The 26,723-nt window shown below is 48.8% G+C and overlaps 1 protein-coding gene across 2 annotated transcripts in view; it reads right to left on the bottom strand.

The window, feature by feature from the left end:
• LOC119955113 (V-type proton ATPase 116 kDa subunit a-like) overlaps positions 1–26,723 on the bottom strand; it is a 222,699-nt gene that overhangs the window by 125,217 nt on the left and 70,759 nt on the right. The window contains exon 2 of one of the 2 annotated variants that reach the window (XM_038781000.1): positions 8,426–8,620. The gene's annotated coding sequence lies outside the window, so the exon portion shown is untranslated. Of the gene's footprint in view, positions 1–8,425; positions 8,716–26,723 lie in introns of those variants that run through there. The other variant, XM_038781001.1, reaches the window with a different exon arrangement.

Here is a 26,723-nt window from a genome sequence, read left to right on the forward strand (position 1 = left end):
ATGGACCGTTGTCACTCATCACCGTGAGTGGTATCCCATGCCTGGCAAATGTTTCTTTGCATGCTTTAATCACCGCCTACGACGTGAGGTCGGACAGTCTCACCACTTTGGGGTAATTGGAAAAGTAGTCGACCAGGAGGACAGAGTCACGCCCCTTGGCGTGGAACAGGTCGACACCGACTTTGGACCGTGGGGAGGGCACTATCCCATGTTGCTGCAGAGTTTCTTTGGGTTGAGCTGGCTGAAATTTTTGACATGTAGGGCAGTTGAGGACCGTGTTGGCAACGTCCTGGCTGATGCCCGGTCAATAGACTGCCTCCCGATCTCTGCGAAGACATTTCCCGACCCCCAGGTGACCCTCATGGAGTTGGCCGGGCACCATAGCTCGTATGCTCTGCGGAATCATGATCCTATCGAGCTTCATGAGGATGACGTCCACCACCGTCAGCTTGTCCTTGACATTGTAAAACTGGGGACACTGTCCCTTCTGCCAGCCATTCATGAGGTGCTGAATCACACGCTGTGGCAGAGGATCCTTGGCCGTTTCCTCACGAATTTGGATGACCCTTTCATCAGAGGCCGGAAGGTTGGAGGCACACAATTGCACCTGCACGTCGATTTGACATACAAAGTCAGTTTGTTCACTCGGTGTGGAGATAGACCTGGAAAGGGCATCTGCAACAATGAGTTAATTGCCCGGGGTGTAAACCAGTTCAAAATCGTAGCGGCGTAGCTTGAGAAAGATTCATTGTAACCGGGGTGTCATGTCATTTAAATCCTTCTGGATTATGTGGACTAATGGCCTGTGGTCCGTCTCAACCGTGAATTTTGGGAGGCCATACACGTAGTCGTGAAACTTGTCGATTCCCATTAGGAGGCACAGGCATTCCTTCTCAATCTGAGCGTACCATTGCTCAGTGGGCGTCATGGCTCTGGAGGCATATGCAACTGGGGCCCAGGAGGAGGAGGAGTCATCCTGTTGGAGAGGCACTGCCCCAATACCGTCCTGGCTCGCATCTGTGGATGTTTTGGTCTCCTTGGTAGGGTCGAAGAACGGCAAAACCGGGGCTGTGGTGTGTTTTGCCCTCAGCTCACACCATTCTTTCTCATGAGCGGGCAGGCACTGGAATTCCATCGACTTTTTGACGAGATGGCGGAGGGCTGTGGTGTGGGACGCCATGTGGGGAATGAACTTCCCGAGGAAGTTGACCATCCCGAGAAAGCGGAGGACCGCCTTCTTGTCCTCTGGGGTCTTCATGGCGTTGATCGCCGAAAGCTTATCAGCATCTGGCCGCACGCCTTGCTGCGAGATGTGGTCACCAATGAATTTGATTTCTGATTGACCGAATGAGCATTTGGCCCTGTTCAATTGGAGACCATGCTCGTGGATTCTATGGAATACCTGCTTGAAGCGATCGATCTGTTCTTGAGGAGCTGTGGACCAGAAGATGACATCGTCAACATACACTCGCACCCCCTCGATACCCTCCATCATCTGTTCCATGGCAGTGAAATACTTCTGAGGCAGAGATGATGCCAAAAGGCTTCCGGTTGTAGCAGTAGCGACCGAACGGGGTATTGAATGTGCACAGCTTGCGACTGGATGCGTCCAGCTCTATTTGCCAGAACCCCTCGGAGGCGTACAGCTTCATAAAGAATTAGGCATGAGCCATCTCGCTGGTCAACTCTTATCGTTTTGGTATCGGGTAATGTTCCCTCATGATGTTGCGGTTTAGATCCTTGGGGTCGATGCAGATTCGAAGCTCCCCTGACGGCTTCTTGACACAGACCATGGAGCTGACCCAGTCCGTGGGTTCTGTCACCTTTGATATGATGCCCTGGTCCTGGGGATTTGAGGCACTCAGCATCAGGATCTGTTGGGCTGTCGGGGTCGGAGTCTGGCATGGCCTGCTGTATTGAACGGATGCTTCTGCGCCGCGGCTGGGATCGCTGTGTGTTGGGCAGTGGAGCAGATCTGCAAATGGCTGCGTAGTGGCCACGCTTGCCACACTGTAGATACCGTCGCGATTTTGCCGGACATTGCCACTTTAAATGGGTGGAGCCACAATTCGGACACGTCATGACGCCAACGTCAGCGCGTTCCATTCGCCATCGCGCATGTGCAGTGCTGTCGAACGACGTACGCACCTGGGCAGGCTGGTCGTCGGTCTCGCCGTCCCCTCGGTCGTGGCACGCATGCGCAGGGGCCCGGGAAAAGCACGCGATATGGCCACTCTCGTCGATACTTAGGCCCTGCATTTGTGAGATGGCCTGCACCCGTTCCACCTTGTGGGAGGTTAGCTTTGCAGTTTCTGCCGCCCTGATGTGGGAGTACCGATTGTTAGCATATTCGTGGAGAATGCACGTTTGGATGGCAATGGTGAGGGTGAGCTGCTTGACTTTCAGGAGCTGCTGGCGAAGGGAATCGGAGTGGAACCCGAAAACGATCTGATCCCGGATCATGGAATCAGTTGTCGAGTCATAGTTACATGACTGCGCGAGGATGGGTCAAAAAGGATTGAAAAGGTTCATCCTTACCCTGAAGCCTCTGCTGGAAAACGTACCGTTCAAAGCTCTCATTCACCCTGATGTCGCAGTGGCCGTCGAACTTCAGCAGGACTGTTTTAAATTTCGTCTTGTCTTCGCCTTCAGCGAATATAAGGGAGTTGTAGATGTGGATGGCGTGGTCCCCGGCTGTGGAGAGGAATAGTGCAATCTTCCTGGTGTCCGATGCGGCTTCGAGGTCGGTGGCTTTGAGATAGAGCTGGAACTTTTGTTTGAAGATCTTCCAATTTGCACCGAGGTTGCTGGCAATGTGGAGCTGCGGAGGAGGGTTTTCCATGTCACCGGATGGCTGTTTGCTGGTCAACGCTGATTCACTCAAGGGAGGACCGTCAATTTTCAGCGTCACTCACTGGTACCATGATGTGTTGGGCAGGCTGGGTCGATGTGGAATGCACTTGATGCAGTGTAGCGAGAGACAGACTTCTAACACTTGATTAGATGCAACACGATTTTATTCAACATCTAAACTATTATACATGTTCAACTATGGGTTGACACTGTACTGACTTGACTGGAGACCTGATACTAGCCTGACCAGACTTACTAGCTGCCACATGGTGTTTGCACTGGCTATGCTCACGAACTCTGACTGTCTCAGAGGCTGGGTCCCGAGAGAGCGGGAAAACTGGTGCCCTCTGGCTTTATAGTGGTTGTGTCCTGCCTGGTGATTGGCTGCTCTGTTCTGTGTGCTTACTGGTCATCCTGTGTGTCAATCACTGCCTGTCTGCCCTCCATTATATACATAGATGTATCTTATGACAGTGACCTCTGCCAGAAGTACACTATTTCTTCTTTATCTTAATGGAGAAAAGAAAGCTCGGGACACTTGAGAGGTTTAGCAAAAGAATTACAGAGTTTGGAGCTTATGTAGCTGAAGGTTATCAATGGTGGAGGGGTGTGCAGGAAGTTGGAATTAGAGGAATGCAGAGCCCTTGGATTGTGGTCAGAATGAAGGATTTTTCAACAATTTTAAACCAAGTCACTACCGGATTTCAAAGTCACTGTGAGTCTGCAAGAACAGGAGTAGCTGCAATTTAGGATTTGGGACACAGGGTTTTGGATGAGCTCAGGTTTATAGAGGGTGCAAGTTGGAGGTCAGCCAGGAAAGTATTGGGAGCCTGGAGATAAAGTAGCAGTGGTGGGCAACCTTTGGCCCATTTGAGTGCGTACATTTGAGACATTATGTTGACCGTTGCCCACCTGTAGAGTTGCCACATTTCGTCAATTTTTTTTTTCCTATCGGTATGACTGAAGTGATTCGCACGTAAAGCAAGGGAAGGGAAGTGAGGAGTGTGTGCTGATTGCTCACAACATTCTGTGAGAGTTGTGCACTCCCTCTGTGTCCAAAAGTGTAAATATTTATTTTGATTTTACAATTTGAACTTGATGACTGTTCTACTAATATATAAATGACTAAGCATTTTCTGTAACTTGTTAGGAAATATTCGATGTGTGTTAAATGCATTCAATCTGATTCATGGGATTATGGTTCGTGAACAAGCCTGATTTCAATCTTTTTTAAATTTTATTTAAATTTAGAGTACCCAATTATTTTTTCCAATTAAGGGATAATTTAGCATGGCCAATCCGCCTACCTTGCACATCTTTGGGTTGTGGGGGTGAAACCCACACAGACACGGGGAGAACGTGCAAACTCCACACGGACAGTGGCCCAGGGCCGGGCTTTGAACCCAGGTCCTCAGCGCTGCAGGCAGCTCTGATTTCAATCTTGATGTTCACTGAGATCACAGAATCATAGAATCCTTCAAATGCAGAAGAAGGCCATTTGGCCCATCGAGTCTGCGACGGCCCTCGGAAAGAACACCTTACTTAAGCCCACACCTCTACCCCGTAACGCTACCTAACTTTTTGGAAACATGGGGGCAATTTAGTGTGGCCAATCCACCTAACCTGCACATCTTTGGACTGTGGGAGGAAACTGGAGCACCCGGAGGAAAACCCAAGCAGACATGGGGAGAACGTGCAGACTCTGCACAGACGGTCACCCGAGGCAGGAATTGAAATCTGGTTCCTGGTGCTGTGAAAATTAGTGCAAATATTTACAAACGGGGCTTGGGCTCCATGGCTGTGGAGGGGGAGCAGGAGGCTAAGAAAAACTGCAAAATGCTCGAAAATTGTTGGGGCCGGGGCCGGGGACAATAGTGGGGAGTGACTTGGTGCCAAGTACTTGGATTCTAGGTGTCCGCCTGGCTCAAACCGCCTTTACTGCAGTCTGTCTTTTAAACTTACCCCTTTAGTGCTTATTACAGGCCCCTGGCTGTTCACTCCGCTGAATGCTGCCTGTGTTCTGTAAATGCTCAGAGAGCCTCTGCTCATCTGGGATCCCACCCAGGCTGCCCCTCTGGACACCCTCGTGCCCCTGCAGTTTCTTCAAGGAGAGGATGATGAATTCCCCACACATTCCAGGGAGCAGAGTTTTAAATTAGCTACAGCCATTGCACTTTACAAAGGCCAAGGCACTAGCCAGATTATTGAAAGATTTACCTGAGTTGTTGGATATCACCCTCCTGGGCCGCAGGATAAAGCAGGGTATAATTCGCTCCAGCTGCCATGAGCTGCTTTCTAACTTCATCGAAGCTTCTGCTGTGTTGCCACCGAGAAACCCCTGAAAAAGGAGATCCTGGCCTCCTTCATGGAGCCAGGTCCCACCACAACTCACCGCCACCAGAACCTTCTAGTGATATTTGAAGATGTGAAAGCGAATGACAATGGGCCTGGGGTGTTGATTGTCCCCCCGTCCCCGCCAGTAGAAGATGAAGTCATGGTAGTATTAAACATTATGGACACATTACCCATCGACACGGCCGCACAAACCGGCACGCGTGCCCAAAAGGACCTAACGTTGGCCAAACTGCGCCATGGCGCCCTGTATGGTGGCCTGTCGGGGACAGTCGAGGGGAACTGCTGGCCTACGCAACAAAACTGCAGGCTCAGCATGGAGGACAGCACCATGCTGTGGGGAGCCCACATGGTTTTCCCACAGCCAGGCCAGGAAATCATCTTGCTGGACTTGTATTGCGGGCACCCGAGCCAGGGCTCCCGGGTGACATCGAGCGACTGGAGCAGCAATGTGCAGCTTGCCAGGAGCACCAGAAGCTCCCTCCATCTGCTCCGCTCCACCCTGGGGAGTGGCTGGGACGCCCAGGGCTACGTTTGCATGCCGACTTCTCCAGGCCCTTGTTGGGGCCAATGTTTCTGCTCCTGATCGACGCCCGTTCAAATTGGATGGACGTGATGGACAGATGTCTTCCACCACTTCACGAACCATGTGGAGATGTTTCATCAGTCCTTCAGCACCCACAAAATTCCACTGACACTGGTACCCTTTACCAGTGAGGAATTTCAGGGATTTATGTGCACTAACTGGTGAAACACACCCTAACCGCCCCATATCACCCACCTTCCAACCGTCTGGCGGGATGGGCAGTCTAGACATTTAAACAGGGTATGAAAAAATAGACTGCAGGGTCAGTTGATACAAGCTGGCACCGTTCGTATTTACTTACCGGACTACGCCACATCCTACAACCGCTGTAGCGCCGGCAGAGTTTCTGATGAGCCAATGTTTCCTGACCCACCTAAGTTTGGCATTCCCCAACCTTGGTGGGATTTGGAAAATAAGCAGTTCCTCCAGAAGAGGTATCACGACCATGAAGGTGTGACAGATGGTTTAAACCCGGGGATGCAGTCCACGTTCCAGATTGCGGGGATTGGCACCATGGATTTCATGGACCTTAGCGGAGAGAATGGGGTCAATCTCCTATATGCCAAGACGGGATCGTGTGAAAACAGGTGGGCCACCTCAAAGGCAGGGAGCCTGCCCCAGAGAGAACCACGCCATATGAATCAGTCTCTCGCCCCGCTGTTTGCCATCCTTGAATCAAGGAACCTGTGCCCAAACCAGCATTACTCGGCGTCTGATATGGACACCGAATCCTCAGTACTCTCAGAGGACATTGCAGTCAGACACGGACCTCCAATATATTGCAGTCAGACGGACCTCCAAGAGGGCCCTCTCAGCGTTCAGCCCAAACAAAAGTGATCCCCGACACAATACACACACCCCAACCCAGCCCCACGGCTGCAAGGGGCACAGCCATGGGAAAAACAGCGAAGGAGACCCCCTCTGCAACCGACTAGAGGGGGGGACCTTCAGACTTTGGGGAAGAAGGATATAATGACACTCACAGGACCCAATTGATCTCCCCATGGGACTCGTGGAAGGAGCACCCTCGCTTGTTGGAGAAGGCCGATCAGTTGGAGCATTGCGGCCTTTAACTTTGTTGTCCAATTAAACCTCTTTTGGATTTACCTTCTCTGGCCTCCTGATATTTTATACAGGGAAAGGAATATTTTGTGATTAGCACCAAGGGTGAATTGGAAGAATTCTGTTGCCTTACATCTACCCCACCCTCTTAAGATTTGCTCTGCATAGAGTTGCTGCCAAGTTTGAGTTGCTGACAGTTACATTTCTCCTTGCGACTGGGTTACTTGATACTGTTGCACAACAGTGCAGTCTGCATAATAAAACACTTCATTTCAAGGCTCCACACTTGACAATTCTGTAGAAGTGGTGCATTAAGCAAATGTGGGAGTAAAGGCTCCACACTTTTGAAATTCTTTCATGATCTCAGGAAGGGTTCAAAGAACGTTTGCAAGAATGGAATGAAGGGTTTTGATGGTGTAAATAAGGTGAAACCCTTCCCATTACCAGAGTCAGTGACCAGGTGGACATAAATTTAAGATAAATGGCAATTAAAAAAACAGAAGGGAGGTGAAAACTCCCTTACATAGCAGGTTGTGCCGATCTGAACAACGCGGCCACAAAGACTGGTAACAAATTCAACAGCAGCATTCAAATTGGATCGCACTGAAGGGGAGAAAGTTGCAGCACTGTGAGGAAACAGCAGGGGAGTGGAACTAATGGGATAGTTCTCTCAAAGCATTTCAATTTGCCCACCTTGTATGCTGTATCATTCTAGGATTTGTCTGCCAACTTTCCACACCTTCCTGATATTTCATACAGGGCTGCTAACTATATGCTTGCTGCTTTTCAGAATGTAAGGCAATAATGAATTTGAGTGGGTATGATGCTAAAGCAACTGTACGTACCAAGTTGGTGTAGAGTTTGGGCTCGATTGAGAAAGTCCTTGGTATTGAAGGCAAACTCACAGGGTTATTGTGGTATGGTGGGCTGGCAATGAAGGCTGGTTTAGCTCAGTGGGATAGACAGCTGGTGTGTGACGCTGAACAAGGCCAGCAGCGTGGGTTCAATTCCCGTACCAGCTGAGAATTCTGAATTCAGTGTACCCGGACAGGTGCCGATGGCCACGAGCGGCTTTTCACAATAACTTCATTGCAGTGTTAATGTAAGTCTACTTGTGACAATAAAAGGCTATTATTGTTACTCACACAATGTTCGGTACATCTCAGCACTCAATACAATGATATACTGGCGCCAATGTAACCATAAACTGTATCACTTGTAGAATCACTGGCACTTACGCTGAAATCCCCAGTCCGGCAAATACAGTTTGCAAATTCCATACTTACACTGCACTGGCACACTCTTGGTGTGACAGAGGACACAAAGTTCAGACACTTCAGGCCAAAAGGAACCTGGTGACTTAAGACTGTTCAGGGCACTTCCCTTCACTGAAACATACTCTCTCACAACAACCTGGAAACCAGATAGAAATTAATGCACGACTATGAAATTATGCCTTGTCCGTTGCATTCTAAACTATTTTAAAAAGCACAAATAAAGTATCGTTTCACCCAAGCTGAAAAGTTTAAAAATAAGTTAATGGAAAATTAAAGGAACAAATTGAGAACTTACAGTTTTGAATTATCTTCTCCTGTTCGTGAGAGGAACCTGAATCCACGTTCGGCTGTGCAATGCAGGTGAAGTAGTTGTGGAATTGTTGGTCTGAATGTTTTCGAGAGCAGCTCAAGCATATATGGAATGTCGAATGTGTGGGCAAAGGGCAGTGAGAGGGAGCTGGAGCTAGCTCGTACTGAATCATTCACAATGCTGTTGAGAGTGAGATAGATGAACAGTCATTGTACAGCGGGTTCAGTTTGCTTTCACATCAACAACCGCACCTACCCAGCCAGCAAGAACCTTGTAACTATACACAGTTACCCACCCCTGGGGAGTAGGATCCTCGAAGCAAGTAAGATCTGCACTTACGTCCTGCTTTTCATGATCTTAGCAAAGTGCTTGTCATTACCTTTGAAATGTGTCACTATCGTAATGTAGGAAATGTGGCTGGCAATTTACATACAGCATAGTCCCAGAAACAGTAATCTGATAATGGCCGGATTACCTATTTTAGTGATGCTGGTTGAGGAAAGAATATTGAGGGCCAATAAAAGTAAAATAAAGTCGCCATAGTCCCAGATGACCAGAGGCTGTTTTCTCTTTTGAGGGGGGGGGGAGAGCTGACTGGTGTGATTTAACCTGAGGATCACCACACGTCAGACGAGGTGAAAGGCTGAGAAAGGGGGGGGCCTTCATGAATAACCTCAGTCAGTATGGGATTTGAACCTGTGCTGCTGACCCGCTCTGCGTCACACAATAGCTGTTGTGGCGGTATGATTGGATAGCTGTCTGCCATTGGTGCAGAACACTGGCTTACGATTGGCCCTGGTCGGTCATGTGCCTCTCGACCGATTAGTTGAGACCAGTCATGTGACGGCTCCCCGATTGGTCGAGAGGCTGAGTTAACCCCGCCTCCAGAGCGAGGTATAAATACCCAGAACGCCCGGCGGTCGTCCATTTACTGTAGTCGACCGCAGGGCTAACTTCTAGTTTATTAAAGCCTAACTTTTGTACAGCTACTCGTCTCACGTTCGATTGATGGTTCATCAGCTGTCCAACCAACGGAACTAAACCGGCCTGTACAATGGAGCTAACCCCCATGTTCTTCTTTGGAATAATGCTGAGGGATATTTTTTGGGCTCTATGGTTTATCATTTCACCCGCGAGACAGCGCCTTCAACAGGACAGTACTCCCTCAGTACTGCACATGGATTTTATTGCTGGTGTCCCGGAGTGGGATTTGAACCCCAGTTTTCTAGCATGGAGGTTTGGGTTCTACCAATTGAGCCGCAGCTGACAGAGGTGTGAAGGGATGAATGGCCGACCCATGCCCCTATGGACATTAAAAAACTGGAGCAGGGATATGCCACACAGTCCCTTGATCCTACCCTGCCATTCACTGAGATCACGGCCGATCTTTAATCTCAAATTCCCCAAAATGCCTCCAATCCCTTAAAGAGTCGAAAAATTACCAATCTCCATCTTGAATATTCCCGTCACCTCAACGGACACAACCCTTTGAGTGACGAGATTTCTCCACATCTATGCCCTAACTGTCTGACCCCTTATCTGGACACCTTGGAGGGTTTAAATTTGGGCATAAATATTTGGGCAGCACGGCAGCATAGTGGTTAGCATAGTTGCTTCACAGCTCCAGGGTCTCAAGTTCGATTCCCGACTTGGGTCACTGTCTGTGCGGAGTCTGCACGTTCTCCCCGTGTGTGCGTGGGTTTCCTCCGGGTGCTCCGGTTTCCTCCCACAGTCCAAAGATGTGCGGGTTAGGTGGATTGGCCATGCTAAATTGCCCTTAGTGTCCAAAAAAAAAAGAGGTTAAGTGGGGGTTACGGGAATAGGGTAGAGACGTGGGCTTGAGTAGGGTGCTCTTTGTAAGGGCCAGTGCAGACATGATGGGCCGAATGGTTTCCTTCTGCTATCAGAAAATTGTTCAGGTGGAATTATCAATTGATTTTCCCTGTCAAAACAGCTTATCAGCGGGCCAACCTCCCGTACAAGCCTCCCCGGACAGGCACCGGAATGTGGTGACTAGGGGCTTTTCACAGTAACTTCATTGAAGCCTACTTATGACAATAAAGCGATTTTCATTTTCATTTTTCATTTTCAAGAGCCTCCATTGTGAATCTCAATTGAGCTTTGCCCTGCCTCTTAAACTAACTGAAACTCAGTATCCAACCACTGGGTTCTCCAACTAGTCAGGGAGGGTTGGTTGGACAACTTGTCCATTCTGTCAAAGGGAGGGAATAATAATTACAGGGTCAGCTGGACATGGATTCTTGAAACAGAGGACGCTGTGTAGCCCTCCAGTGACAAGCACTTCAGGCCACTGACAATACACTTCATAGAATCATAGAATTTACAGTGCAGAAGGAGGCCATTCGGCCCATCGAGTCTGAACCGGCCCTTGGAAAGAGCACCCTACCCAAGCCCATACCTCCACTCTATCCCCGTAACCCAGTAACGCCACAACCTTTTTGGACACTAAGGGCAATTTAGCATGGTCAATCCGCCTAACCCACACATCTTTGGACTGTGGAAGGAAACCGGAGCACCCGGAGGAAACCCACGCAGACACGGGAGAACGTGCAGACTCCGCACAGACAGTGACCCAGCGGGCAATCGAACCCGAGACCTGTTGTGTTAATCACCCTGGGGTAACACGGACTGCAATTGGATGCAGTTGTACTTGAAAGTAGACTCTAAACTTTGATGTTAGTTCAATACGCTTTATTGAACTTGTTACGTGGTGCACACAGTTCTCTGTGGGTTTGACACTCTACTAATCTAAGCGTGCTTAGTTACTATAACTAACTAGACCAGACTAGCTCTGAGCCACGTGTAGAAGGTGCCAACTGATATATACACCCTGACTGTCACTACAGTTGTCACCAGTGGAAAGAGGCACAGCCTTGATGCCTCATGTGTTTTATAGTGGGAGACCACCTTCTAGTGTTCTGCCTGGTGATTGGTTGTGTTCTGTCCTGTGTGTTGATTGTACTGGGTTTCTGTCGCTGCCTGTCTGTATCTCATTATGTGCATGAGTGCATATCATGACAAGACCCTGGAGCTGTGAAGCAATTGTGCTAACCACCCTTGGTCGACTGGGAAGTAGATATCAGCAGAGCACGAGTTTCCTGAGACATTGGTGCTCAAATGTGTCAAGAATGCTGATCCTCTACCTATAGACCCAGGCCGGAGCTTTCCAACCGTTCACGCCACGGGAGGTTCCAGTCTTGTCAATGGCGCAACCCCACCGCAGGTTTCCCAGCAGTGAGGGGTACATTCTACAGACAACCCTATTGACAATAGCGGGACAAGAAGATTCCGCCGCTGGCCAATGGTGGGCCGCCTGCGTGAGGTGGGTTGTATGGGCAATCCCACCCATGTGTGTGTGGAGCTGGGTAAAGCCTCCTTTGTGCTGGATCTGTGTCCATCCCTCTGTCCTGGGAAATGAAAAGTGGTGAAGGGTCATAGTGAAGACTGGCAGGGGGGAGGTGAACCATGCCAGAGTGAAGGCTGGCAGGGGGGAGGTGAACCATGCCAGAGTGAAGGCTGGCAGGGGGGAGGTGAACCATGCCAGAGTGAAGGCTGGCAGGGGGGAGGTGCACCAGGCCAGAGTGAAGACTGGCACGGGGGAGGTGCAGCTCAAGCTGATGTACTTGACAAGCACAGTAATTTTCACGAGGTTAGCTACAGCTGTCAAGCAATGTCTGAGAATAAGTGCTGTGGGCAGTAGGCTCTCACCTGGCCATGGCTACAGTTCTTCAGTTTCACTGTTGTTACTAGCATGTGAACATAGAACATTACAGCGCAGTACAGGCCCTTTGGCCCTCGATGTTGCGCCGACCTGTGAAACCACTCTAAAGCCCATCTACACTATTCCCTTATCATCCATATGTTTATCCAATGACCATTTAAATGCCCTTAATGTTGGCAAGTCCACTACTGTTGCAGGCAGGGCATTCCGCACCCTTACTACTCTCTGAGTAAAGAATCTACCTCTGACATCTGTCCTATACCTATCCCACCTCAATTTAAAGCTATGTCCCCTCATGCTAGCCATCACCATCTGAGAAAAAAGGCACTCATTGTCCACCCTATCATCCTCTGATCATCTTGTATGCCTCAATTAAGTCACCTCTTAACCTTCTTCTCTCTAACGAAAACAGCCTTAAGTCCCTCAGCCTTTCCTCATATGATTTTCCCTCCATCCCAGGCAACATCCTGGTAAATCTCCTCTGCACCCTTTCCAATGCTTCCACATCCTTTCTATAATGCGGCGACCAGAACTGTACGCAATACTCCAAATGCGGCCGCACCAGAGTTTTGTACAGCTGCAACATGACCTCATGGCTCCGAAACTCAATCCCTCTACATATGCCTTCTTAACAATCCTATCAACCTGGGTGGCAACTTTCAGGGATCTATATACATGGACACAGGGATCTCTCTGCTCATCCACACTACCAAGAATCTTACCATTAGTCCATAATTACTCTGTCTTCCTGTTATTCCTTCCAAAATGAATCACCTCACACTTTTCTGCATTAAACTCCATTTGCCACCTCTCAGCCTAGTTCTGCAGCTTATCGCTGTCCCTCTGTAACCTGCAACACCCTTCCGCACTGTCCACAACTCCACCGACTTTCGTGTCATCTACAAATTTACTCACCCATCCTTCTACGTCCTCCTCCAGGTCATTTATAAAAATGACAAACAGCAGTGGCCCCAAAACAGATCCTTGTGATACACCACTAGTAACTGAACTCCAAGCTGAACATTTCCCATCAACCACCACCCTCTGTTCTTACAGCGAGCCAATTTCTGATCCAAACTGCTAAATCATCCTGAATCCCATGCCTCCGTATTTTATGCAATAGCCTACCGTGGGGAACCTTATCAAATGCTTTACTGAAATCCATATACACCACATCAACTGCTTTACCCTTGTCCACCTGTTTGGTCACCTTCTCAAAGAAATTAATAAGGTTTGTGAGGCACGACCTACCCTTTACAAAACCATGTTGACTATCCCTAATCAAATTATTCCTTTCGAGATGATTATAAATCCTATCTCTGATAAACCTTTCCAAGACTTTGCCCACAACAGAAATGAGGCTCACTAGTCTATAGTTACCGGGGTTGTCTCTACTCCCCTTCTTGAACAAGGGGACAACAGTTGCTAGCCTCCAGTCTTCTGGCACTATTCCTGTAGACAATGACGCCATAAAGATCAAAGGCTCAGCAATCTCCTCCCTAGCTTCCCAGAGAATCTTAGGATAAATCCCATCCGGCCCAGGGCACTTATCTATTTTCGCACTTTCCAGCATTGCTAACACCTCCTCCTTATGAACCTCAAGCCCTTCTAGTCTAGTAGCCTGTATCTCAGTATTCTCCTCAACAACATTGTCTTTTTCCTGTGTGAATACTGATGAAAAATATTCATTTAGCACCTCTCCTATCTCCTCGGACTCCACGCACAACTTCCCACTACTGTCCTTGACTGGCCCTAGTCATTCTTTTATTCCTGACATACCTATAGAAAGCTTTCAGGTTATCCTTGATCCTACCTGCCAAAGACTTCTCATGTCCCCTCCTGGCTCTTCTTAGCTCTCTCTTTAGGTCCTTCCTAGCTAACTTGTAACTCTCGAGCGCCCTAACTGAACCTTCACGTCTCATCTTTACCTAAGCCTCCTTCTTCCTCTTGACAAGTGACTCAACTACTTTAGTAAACCACGGTTCCCTCGCTCGACCACTTCCTCCCTGCCTGACAGGTACATACTTATCAAGGACACGCAGTAGCTGTTCCTTGAACGAGCTCCACATTTCAATTGTGCCCATCCTATGCATTCTAAATCTTGCCTCATCGCCTCATAATTGCCTTTCCCCCAGCTATAACTCTTGCCCTGCGGTATATACCTATCTCCATCGCTAAAGTAAACGTAAACGAGTAGAGATAACCCCGGTAACTATAGGCCGGTGAGCCTAACGTCTGTGGTGGGTAAAGTCTTGGAGAGGATTATAAAAGATACGATTTATAATCATCTAGATAGGAATAATATGATTAGGGACAGTCAGCATGGTTTTGTGAAGGGTAGGTCATGCCTCACAAACCTTATCGAGTTCTTTGAGAAGGTGACTGAACAGGTAGACGAGGGTAGAGCAGTTGATGTGGTGTATATGGATTTCAGTAAAGCGTTTGATAAGGTTCCCCACGGTCGGCTATTGCAGAAAATACGGAGGCTGGGGATTGAGGGTGATTTAGAGATGTGGATCAGAAATTGGCTAGTTGAAAGAAGACAGAGAGTGGTAGTTGATGGGAAATGTTCAGAATGGAGTTCAGTTACGAGTGGCGTACCACAAGGATCTGTTCTGGGGCCGTTGCTGTTTGTCATTTTTATAAAAGAAGGATGGGTGAGTAAATTTGCAGACGACACTAAAGTCGGTGGAGTTGTAGACAGTGCGGAAGGATGTTGCAGGTTACAGAGGGACATAGATAAGCTGCAGAGCTGGGCTGAGAGGCGGCAAATGGAGTTTATTGTGGAGAAGTGTGAGGTGATTCACTTTGGAAAGAATAACAGAAATGCGGAATATTTGGCTAATGGTAAAATTCTTGGTAGTGTGGATGAGCAGAGGGTGTCCATGTACATAGATCCCTGAAAGTTGCCACCCAGGTTGATAGGGTTGTGAAGAAGGCCTATGGTGTGTTGGCCTTTATTGGTAGAGGGATTGAGTTCCGGAGCCATGAGGTCATGTTGCAGTTGTACAAAACTCTAGTACGGCCGCATTTGGAGTATTGCGTACAGTTCTGGTCGCCTCATTATAGGAAGGACGTGGAAGCTTTGGAACGGGTGCAGAGGAGATTTACCAGGATGTTGCCTGGTATGGAGGGAAAATCTTATGAGGAAAGGCTGATGGACTTGAGGTTGTTTTCGTTAGAGAGAAGAAGGTTAAGAGGTGACTTAATAGAGGCATACAAAATGATCAGAGGGTTAGATAGGGTGGACAGCGAGAGCCTTCTCCCGCGGATGGAGGTGGCTAGCACGAGGGGACATAGCCTTAAATTGAGGGGTAATAGATATAGGACAGAGGTCAGAGGTGGGTTTTTTACGCAAAGAGTGGTGAGGCCGTGGAATGCCCTACCTGCAACAGTAGTGAACACGCCAACATTGAGGGCATTAAAAAATTTATTGGATAAGCATATGGATGATAAGGGCATAGTGTAGGTTAGATGGCCTTTAGATTTATTCCATGTCGGTGCAACATCGAGGGCCGAAGGGCCTGTACTGCGCTGTATCGTTCTACGTTCTACGTAACTGAATTGTGGTCACTATCACCAAAGTGCTCACCTACCTCCAAATCTAGCACCTGTCCTGGTTCATTACCCAGTACCAAATCCAATACGGCCTCGCCTCTTGTTGGCCTATCGACATACTGTATCAGGAAACCCTCCTGCACACATTTGACAAAAACGGACCCATCTAAAGTACTCGATCTATAGCGTTTCCAGTCAATATTTGGAAAGTTAAAGTCCCCCATAACAACTATCCTGTTACTTTTGCTCCCATGCAGAATCATCTTTGCCTCTCACCTCAGAGTCAGAACATTGTGGGTTCAATTCCCACTACGGAGACATGAAGACACAAAAATCCAGACTGACACTCCATCGAGGAACTTGGGGAAATGCTGCATTTCCGGAGGTGCCCTCTTATAAAATGGGACATTAAAGTGAGGCCCCGCCTGACCCCTCGGGTGAACGTAAAAGGATTTCAGAGGAGAGCATGGAAGTGATCCCAGGTCAACATGTAACCACATTGCAAGGGGAGCATTGTCTAGGTATTATTACATTGCTGTATATGTGACCTTGCTGTGTGCAAATTGACTGTTGCATTTTATACTTTACCAAAGTGACTCATTGGCTGTAAAGTGTTTTGGGAGGACCGAAGGTTGTGACAAATGCAAGTCTTTCTTTCTGATCCAGCAAGGCGAGAGTATTGTGTGCAGTTCTGGAATCCACATCAGGGGTCCAGGATGTTGCCTAGGATGGAGAGCTTTAGCTATGAAGAGAGATTGGATAGACTGGGGTTGCTTTCCTTGGAGCAGAGGATACTAAGGGGGGTGGCCAGGATTGAGATGTATAAAAATATACGGACGCTGAATTTGGATTCCTCTGGGGTCACTCAGCTCCTGACCTCATTACAGCTTTGGTTCAAACATGGGCAAAAGAGCTGAATACCAGAGGTGAGGTAAGAGTGGCTGCCCTTGACATCACGGCAGCATTTGACCGAGCGTGGTATCAAGGAGCCCTCGTAAAACTGGAATCAATAGGAATCGGGGGGAAAATTGTCCCGTTTGGAGACATGGAGGAAGGTGGTTGTGGTGGTTGGAGGTGAATCATCTCAGCTCCAGGACATCATTGTAAGAGTTCCTCAGGGTAGTGTCCGAGGCCCAATCATCTTCAGCTGTTTCACAATGACCTCCCTGTCATTATAAGGGCAGAAGTGGGGATGTTTGCGGATGACTCACAGCGCGCTTTTTTAGAAGGTGCAATTTTCCCACAATTGCAGTGTTGGATCAGGCGAGGAAAGCAGTGTGAAGCTCTCGGGTTTGCGATGCTTTTTCTCACCTGGTTTAACAGCACTTTGTGCAATTTTAAAGTGCTGCCGAGGATCGCCCAGCCAGCTGGAGGGGCGGGGCCTAAACCCATTGGCAAAGGCAGCCCAATCTCAAAGTTAAATTAAATACCTCCACCCTTGCCCGGATATCATCACCCACCACCACGCAACCATCGGGGCACTCCCGCCCTTCACGTGAATCACTGACACCACCCCAATCCCCATCACTGGCTCCGTCTCAACCCTCCCCCACAAGCATTGGGGTGAACCCACCCCCCTCAGATTGGGGTGCCTTCTTCCTGACTGCATATTCACCTTGGCGGCCTTGGATTCTTGGTGAAGACAGAAGGTTAGTTGCTGATCTGAATATTTAAATGCCTTGCCCGACAGTTGCCCTCTCGCCTTCAAACCAGCCCAGGTGATGCCCTGGAGAAGGTGGCATGATGTTGAGATGCTGATTGATGTCGCTTTTAGGAGATTTAACTCTCTCCATAAATCCAAAACTACCTCCCCTGTGAGGATCCCACCCCCTCCCCCCACCCCCGTTATGGGGGTCTCTGTTACGGGGGTCTCTGTTACGGGGGTCTCTGTTACGGGGGTCTCTGTTACGGGGGTCTCTGTTACGGGGGTCTCTGTTACAGGGGTCTCTGTTACGGGGGTCCCTGTTAGGGGGGGTCTCTGTTATGGGGGTCTCTGTTACAGGGGTCCCTGTTAGGGGGGGTCTCTGTTATGGGGAGTCTCTGTTATGGGGGGTGTCTGTTATGGGGAGTCTGTTACAGGTAGTCTCTGTTACGGGGGTCTCTGTTACGGGGGTCTCTGTTACGGGGGTCTCTGTTACAGGGGTCCCTGTTAGGGGGGGGTCTCTGTTATGGGGAGTCTCTGTTATGGGGTGTGTCCGTTATGGGGAGTCTGTTACAGGTAGTCTCTGTTACGGGGGTCTCTGTTACAGGGGGTCTCTGTTACAGGGGGTCTCTGTTACAGGGGGTCTTTGTTACAGGGGGTCTCTGTTACGGGAAGTCTCTGTTATGGGGAGTCTCTGTTATGGGGAGTCTCTGTTATGGGGAGTCTCTGTTATGGGGAGTCTCTGTTATGGGGAGTCTCTGTTATGGGGAGTCTCTGTTATGGGGGTGTCTGTTATAGGGGTCTGTGTTATGGGAAGTCTCTGTTATGGGGAGTCTCTGTTATGGGGAGTCTCTGTTATGGGGAGTCTCTGTTATGGGAAGTCTCTGTTATGGGGAGTCTCTGTTATGGGGAGTCCCTGTTATGGGGGGTCTCTGTTATGAGGGGGGCTTCCGTTATTGGTGGGCCTCTGTTATAAGAACATAACAACTAGGAGCAGGAGTAGGCCACCTGGCCCCTCGAGCCTGCTCCGCCATTCAATGAGATCATGGCTGATCTTTTGTGGACTCAGCTCCACTTTCCGGCCCGAACACCATAACCCTTAATCCCTTTATTCTTCAAAAAACTATCTATCTTTACCTTAAAAACATTTAATGAAGGAGCCTCAACTGCTTCACTGGGCAAAGAATTCCATAGATTCACAACCATTTGGATGAAGAAGTTCCTCCTAAACTCAGTTCTAAATCTACTTCCCCTTATTTTGAGGCTATGCCCCCTAGTTCTGCTTTCACCCGCCATTGGAAACAACCTGCCCGCATCTATCCTATCTATTCCCTTCATAATTTTATATGTTTCTATAAGATCCCCCCTCATCCTTCTAAATTCCACCGAGTACAGTCGCAGTCTACTCAACCTCTCCTCGTAATCCAACCCCTTTCAGCTCTGGGATTAACCTAGTGAATCTCCTCTGCACCCGCCCCAGTGCCAGCACGTCCTTTCTCAAGTAAGCAGACCAAAACTGAACACAATACTCTAGGTGTGGCCTCACTAACACCGTATACAATTGCAGCATAACCTCCCTTGTCTTAAACTCCATCCCCCTAGCAATGAAGGACAAAATTCCATTTGCCTTCTTAATCACCTGTTGCACCTGTAAACCAACTTTCTGTGACTCATGCACTAGCACACCCAGGTCTCTCTGCACAGCAGTATGCTTTAATATTTTATCGTTTAAATAATAATCCCGTTTGCTGTTATTCCTACCAAAATGGATAACCTCCCTAGCCCATTCACTTAACCTATCCAAATCCCTCTGCAGACTTCCAGTACCCTCTGCACTTTTCGCTTTACCACTCATCTTAGTGTCATCTGCAAACTAGGACACATTGCCCTTGGTCCCCAACTCCAAATCATCTATGTAAATTGTGAACAATTGTGGGCCCAACACGGATCCCTGAGGGACACCGCTAGCTACTGATTGCCAACCAGAGAAACACCCATTAATCCCCACTCTTTGCTTTCTATTAATTAACCAATCCTCTATCCATGCTACAACTTTACCCTTATGCAGCAACCTTTTGTGTGGTACCTTGTCAAAGGCTTTCTGGAAATCCAGATATACCACATCCATTGGTTCCCCGTTATCTACTGCATTGGTAATGTCCTCAAAAAATTCCACAAAATTAGTTAGGCACGACCTGCCCTTTATGAACCCATGCTGCGTCTGTCCAATGGGACAATTTCTATCCAGATGCCTCACTATTTCTTCCTTGATGATAGATTCCAGCATCTTCCCTACTACCAAAGTTAAGCACTGGCCTATAATTTCCCGCTCTCTGCCTACCTCCTTTTTTAAACAGTGGTGTCACGTTTGCTAATTTCCAATCCACCGGAACCACCCAGAGTCGAGTGAATTTTGGTAAATCATCACTAGTGCATCTGCAATTTCCCTAGCCATCTCTTTTAGCACTCGGGGATGCATTCCATCAGGGCCAGGAGACTTGTCTACCTTTAGCCCCATTAGCTTGCCCATCACTACCTCCTGAGTGATAACAATCCTCTCAAGGTCCTCACCTGTCATAGCCTCATTTTTATCAGTCACTGGCATATTATTTGTGTCTTCCACCGTGAAGACCGACCCAAAAAACCTGTTCAGTTCCTCAGCCATTTCCCCATCTCCCATTATTAAAACTCCCTTCTCATCCTCTAAAGGACCAATATTTACCTTAGCCACTCTTTTTTGTTTTATATATTTGTAAAAACTTTTACTGTCTGTTTTTATATTCTGAGCAAGTTTACGCTCATATTCTATCTTGCTCTTCTTTATAGCTTTTTTAGTAGCTTTCTGTTGCCCCCTAAAGATTTCCCAGTCCTCTAGTCTCCCACCAATCTTTGCCACTTTGTATGCTTTTTCCTTCATTTTGATACTCTCCCTTATTTCCTTAGATATCCATGGTCGATTTTCCCTCTTTCTACCGTCCTTCCTTTTTGTTGGTATAAACCTTTGCTGAGCACTGTGAAAAATCCCTTGGAAGGTTCTCCACTGTTCCTCAACTGTTCCACCATAAAGTCTTAGCTCCCAGTCTACCTTAGCTAGTTCTTCTCTCATCCCATTGTAATCTTCTTTGTTTAAACACAAAACACTAGTATTTAATTTTACCTTCTCACCCTCCATCTGTATTTTAAATTCCACCATATTGTGATCGCTCCTTCCAAGAGGATCCCTAACTATGAGATCATGAATCAATCCTGTCTCATTACACAGGGCAAGATCTAGGACCGCTTGTTCCCTCGTAGGTTCCATTACATACTGTTCTAGGAAACTATCGCGGATACATTCTATAAACTCCTCCTCAAGGTTGCCTTGACCGACCTGGTTAAACCAATTGACAGGTAGATTAAAATCCCCCATGATAACTGCTTTCCATTTCTATTATGAGGAGTCTCTATTATGGGGGTCTCTATTATGAAGGGGCCTCTGTTTATTGGCGGGCCTCTGTTATGGGGAGTCTCTGTTATGGGGAGTTTGTTACAGGGGGTCTCTGTCATGGGGGTCCCTTTTCTGTGGGGGGTCTCTGTTATGAGGGTCTCTGATATGGGGGGTTCTCTGGTGAGGGTCCGTTGGGGAGTCGCTGATGGGGGTTGGTGGGAGGGGCGGGTGACCCAGAAATTCCAGGGGAGCAGGGGAGCGGGAGAGGATGACCCCATTAGTCACTGCGGGGGGGGGGGGGGGAAAGGCTTGCACATTGGGATGCACATTGGGAAAAGTGCCAGCCGCCGGACATCGCTCAAAATGGCAGCCCGATGGTGGGATTTGCGACGGAATCCCTTGTATTCCCTGCCATGTGTAAAATTGCTTGGCTGGGGAGAGTGAATCACTTGTGGACGCTGCTCCTAGCACCAGCGCGAACCGTAAGTGATTCAGCTCCAGCGGGAAAGCATAGGGCTGGATTCTCCAATTCTGAGGCTACGTACGGAGGACCGCTTCCATTTTACGTGGAAGATATTGGCGGTGCCCCCTCACCGATGCTGTGACCGGTGAGGGGCTAGCAGCCGCGCCGAGTAAAACCCCGGCCTCCACAAAATATACGGGTGGAGAATGGGCGGGTCCATGGCCGCGCATGCGCACAGCGACGATCTGCAGCGTTCACACCATAAAACATGGCGCCGGCTGTGTGTGGACCCTATCTGCCAGTTAGTGCCCGCCTGGACACCCCCACCATCCCCCCAGCCCTTATGGAAGTCCCCCTGGCCAGCAGCACCGTTCGTTCCCGACTGCGGCGGCGCTGGACACAGTCCACAACCGTCACGCTGGGTCTGACCGCTGAGACCGCACAGTCGGGAACTCGGCCCATCGGGGGAGGGCCTTCAGATGACGTCCTGAGGCTGTCCCAACGGCGTGCGGTGCGCAACGCGATGATACCGTCTCAGAGGGGGCGGAGCATACAAAATTTGCGTTAAAACAGGCTGCCCCCCCCCCACCCGATTTCAGCGTCAAAAGCAATTCTCCGCCTGCTCGCCGGTTACAAAATCAACTTCGGTAGATGGAGAATCCTGCCACACATTCTCCCAAACGGAGAATCCCACCCCTTATTTATATGGACTTCTAATTGCCATTCGATAAAGTCGCTGTTAAGAGGCTATGGCTCGGATTATCTGGCTCTGTCCGCCGCTGGGACCACCCAGTCCCACTGGAGGTTAACAGGCTTTTGGATAGCCTGCTGCGTCCCCCGCGGTGGGTCCTGCCATGGCAGGGCCGGGAAATGCCAGCCAGACATTAAAGGCCAGAATTTTACAGTCCTGTCATGATGGGTCGGGGCCAGAAAATGCCGCAAGCCTTTTTGGAAAGGCCATTGCTCGACTTGAAAAACCCAGCGAAGGGACAGGGCCGTAATTGCAGTTCATGCGGCTGAAGGTCATTTATTGACCTGGTTGGGAAATTAGTTGTGTTGCAGGAGACTGAGATAATCGGCAAGTCATCTAACAAAAATAAAGACTTCCATTTCTGTAGCACTTTTCGCAACCACCAGACATCTCAATGACCTATATAGCCAATGGAGCAATGGAGTACTGTTTGTGTTGTAGAAAATTGGCAGGATGCGTTTAGTAATGTTTCACATGGGTCGGTGTCAGGGCCTCAATTACGCACCATATTAGTGACTGAAATGATGGCTTAGAAAGCCACATATCAAACTTTGCTGATGACGCTAGGCTCGGCAGCACTGTAAGCAGGTGTAGATGGAAGCATAAAATTACAAGGACATGCCAATAGGCTGGTTTAGCTCACCAGGCTAAATCGCTGGCTTTTAAAGCAGACCAAGCAGGCCAGCAGCACGGTTCAATTCCCGTACCAGCCTCCCCGGACAGGTGCCGGAATGTGGCGACTACGGGCTTTTCACAGTAACTTCATTGAAGCCTACTCGTGACAATAAGCGATTTTCATTTCATTTCATTTCAATAGATTACGAGAATGGGCAGAATTGTGGTAAATTAATTTCAAAGTGGGTAAATAGGAATTCATCCACCTTTGACCTAAGAAAGGATAGGAGTGGCAACTTTCTAAATGGCGAAAATAAATAAAGAAATGCACGCCTTGCCATCACATTTACACCCCTGAATGAATTTTTTAAAATCTGCTATCTAACCTTCCTCCTCACATCACACTTCTCCCTCACATATCTGTTGGCAAGGCCAGGATTTATTGCCCTTGAGAAGGTGGGTTGTGTGCCATGTGCTTGAGCTGCTGCAGACTTTCTGATGTAGGTACATCTACTGTGCTGGTAGAAAAGGGAGATTCAGAATTACGACCCAGCAACAGTGAAGGAGCGGCGATGTATTTCCAAGTTCAGAATAGTGTGTGTGGCTTGGAGGGAACCTGTAGGTGGAGGTGTTGCATCGCCTCTGTTGGCCCTTGTCCTCGGCGGTAGAGGTTGTGGTTTTGGAATGTGCTGTTGGAGGAACCATGGTAAGTTTCTGCAGTGCATCTTGTATACGGTATGCACTGCTATCACTGTGTACTGGTCATAGAGGTAGTGAAGGTAGTAGATGGGATGCCAGGCAGGATAGTAGCAAGCTTCATTAATGCAACAGAAATTGCACTCATCCAACAAGTGGAGAATATCCCATCACATGTTACTTGCCTCTATTCAGCCCAAGTCTGAATATTGTCCACGTCTTGTTGCACGCAGACACGGGCTGCTTCAGTATCGGAGGAGCTACAAACGGGATGGAACACTGTAGAATCATTAGCAAGCACCTTACCCTCTGACCTTACTATGGAGGGAAGGCCATTAATTAAGCAGTTGAAGGTGGTTGGGTCTAAGACACTAGGGAAACTCCTGCAGTAATCTTCTGGAACTGAGAAGATTGGTCTCCAACAACTCCAACACATTATTTTTTGCCAGCAATGACGGCAACCAGTGGAGGGTTGTTTTCACTGATTCCCATTTATTCCAGTTTAGCTCGGGCTCCCTGATGCTGTACTCGGTCAAATACTGCCTTGATGTCAAGGGCAGTCACTCTCACCTCACCTCTGGAATTCAGCTCTTTTGTCTATGTTTGGAGTAAGGAGATCAGGAACCAAGTTCTTTTATTCTTTCATGGGATATGGTGTCGCTGACTGTATCAGCATTTGTTGCCCATCCCGAATTGTCCTGGAGAAGCTGGTGACCTTTTGAACTGCTGCAGTCCATGTGGTGTAAGTACACCTATCGTGCTGTTAGGAAGGGAGCATTCCTGGTGGAACCCAAAACATTTTTCTGTTAATTTTCCCAATTAAGGGGCAATTTAGTGTGGCCAATCCACCTAACCTGCTCATCTTTGGGTTGTGGGGATGAGAGCCACCCAGAGACGAGGAGAATGTGCAAACTCCACACGGACAGTGAACCGGGGCCGGGATCGAACCCGGGTCTTCGGCGCGGTGAGGCAGCAGTACTAACCACTGCGCCGCCGTGCCTCCTTTATGTGGAAGCCAAAATAAGCATTCAACGATCTCTTCCGACTAAGTGGTTGCAGAGGGTGTTAGCGCCCACTTCTTACTCACTCCTCTCCCTTCACACTTGGCCCTTTTCAAAAATTTCTGATGCCAAAGAACAGGTACCTGCCCAGGAAATGTAAGAAGAAAAGAAAAAGCGGTGAAGGTGAAAGCACGTTGTCACTCAATTTCGCAGGTACAGCTACTGACAGTGCGCACGCAAAATAACACAGAGGAAGCATCTGCACATGGTGGTTAACTGGCCACAGGTGTGCTGCAACCAGGCAGGGCCAAAGGATGGTGCAGGTGCCAGATACAGAAGGCAAGATCACAAACTAATTCCATCGTAGCGGGCTTAGATAATAACTTCAATGGGCCTGGTTACAGAGGTCAAATACTGCGGATGTTGGAAGTCTGAAATTAAAACAAAAAGTGCTGAAAATATTCAGCAGGTCAGGCAGATACTACAGAAGAGGACTGATGAGTGAGCAAGGGAAATCCTGCCAGAAAGCCTGCGCCATACGTCAAGGTTATGCACCAGTCCAGTACCATTGGGCTCAGTGTGGAGCTATCCTTTCCACCATCAACACTGGAGCCAGCTATGATACAGCATCTGATGGCTGATTTCACAACTTCGACTGAAGCACAAACATACACCGATTTCTTCAATGCAATCTCAGCCTGCTGCGATGGGAGTTCAGACTGCTGTTAGCATGGCACTAAATACCGGTGATCAAAGAGGCTTACGGGGATAACACCGCACTCCTGCAATCTATTCTCGAACAGCTCTTCTGCCGAAGCTCCCTTCGCAGATATGTGGCTTGATTCAGCAATCCCATTCCACCAGGCACGGATCCAGGCGCAATGGGTGAATCACGGGTAAGCCCGAGATCGAGTTCCACGCTAGGCCGATCGTGAGTCACCCAACTCACTCCGCCCTGCGCAATCTGGATCTTGCCCTGGCCTGACCCCCTGGTGGCAATGCTACCCTGGCACCTGTTGATGAATTTTCAGCACAGACGGCGATCCAAATCTGGACACACTGGCATTGCCATACCGGCACCTTGGTAGTGCCATCCCAGCACTGCCAGGGTACCCAGGTGGCACTGCTGAGGTGCCAGGCCAGCAGTACCAGGTTGGATCTGCCGGGGAGGGGGGAGTGGGGCGTCAAAGGAGTTGGGGGGGGTGGAGGGAAGATCAGGGGCAGACTTGCAAAATCGTGAACCGATCTACGAGGAGCAAACTCCCCAGTAGAAAATACGTCCCAAGTGCTGCCTCGGTAGGGAGATTCACACCGAGGCCAAAAAACGGCAGAGTGCCGTTAGATAGCGGGATAGAATATACGGTGCAGAAGGAGGCCTTTCGGCCCATCGAGTCTCCACCGACCCACTTAAGCCCTCACATTCACCCTATCCCCGAACCCAATAACCCCTCGTACCCTTTTTGGACACTAAAGGCAATTTAGCATGGCCAATCCATCTAACCTGCACATCGTCGGACTGTGGGAGGAAAACAGAGCAGCCGGAGGAAACCCACGCAGACACGGGGAGAATGTGCAGACTCCGCACAGACAGTGCCCCAGTGGGGAATCGAACCTGGGACCCTGGCGCTGTGAAGCCACCGTGCTAACCACGTGTGCTACCGTGCAGCCCATTTACTCAATCCTGTTAGATAACGGGATGTTGCTCAGTGAGATAGCGGGATGTTACTCAGTGAGATAGCGGGATGTTACTCAGTGAGATAGCGGGATGTTAGTCAGTTAGATGGCGGGATGTTACTCAGTGAGATAGCGGGATGTTGCTCAGTGAGATAGCGGGATGTTACTCAGTGAGATAGCGGGATGTTACTCAGTGAGATAGCGGGATGTTACTCAGTGTGATAGCGGGATGTTACTCAGTGAGATAGCGGGATGTTAGTCAGTTAGATGGCGGGATGTTACTCAGTGAGATAGCGGGATGTTGCTCAGTGGGATAGTGGGATGTTACTCAGTGAGATAGCGGGATGTTAGTCAGTTAGATAGCGGGATGTTACTCAATGCCATTAGATAGCGGGATGTTACTCAGTGAGATAGCGGGATGTTACTCAGTGAGATTGCGGGATGTTACTCACTGAGATAACGGGATGTTACTCAGTGAGATAGCGGGATGTTACTCAGTGAGATAGCGGCATGTTACTCAGTGAGATAGCGGGATGTTACTCAGTGAGATAGCGGCATGTTACTCAGTGAGATAGCGGCATGTTACTCAGTGAGATAGCGGGATGTTACTCAGTGAGATAGCGGGATGTTACTCAGTGGGATAGCGGGATGTTACTCAGTGAGATAGCGGGTTGTTACTCAGTGAGATAGCGGGATGTTACTCAGTGAGATTGC

Source organism: Scyliorhinus canicula, chromosome 20 (assembly GCF_902713615.1).
Source record: "Scyliorhinus canicula chromosome 20, sScyCan1.1, whole genome shotgun sequence".
NCBI classification, from domain to species: Eukaryota; Metazoa; Chordata; class Chondrichthyes; order Carcharhiniformes; family Scyliorhinidae; genus Scyliorhinus; species Scyliorhinus canicula.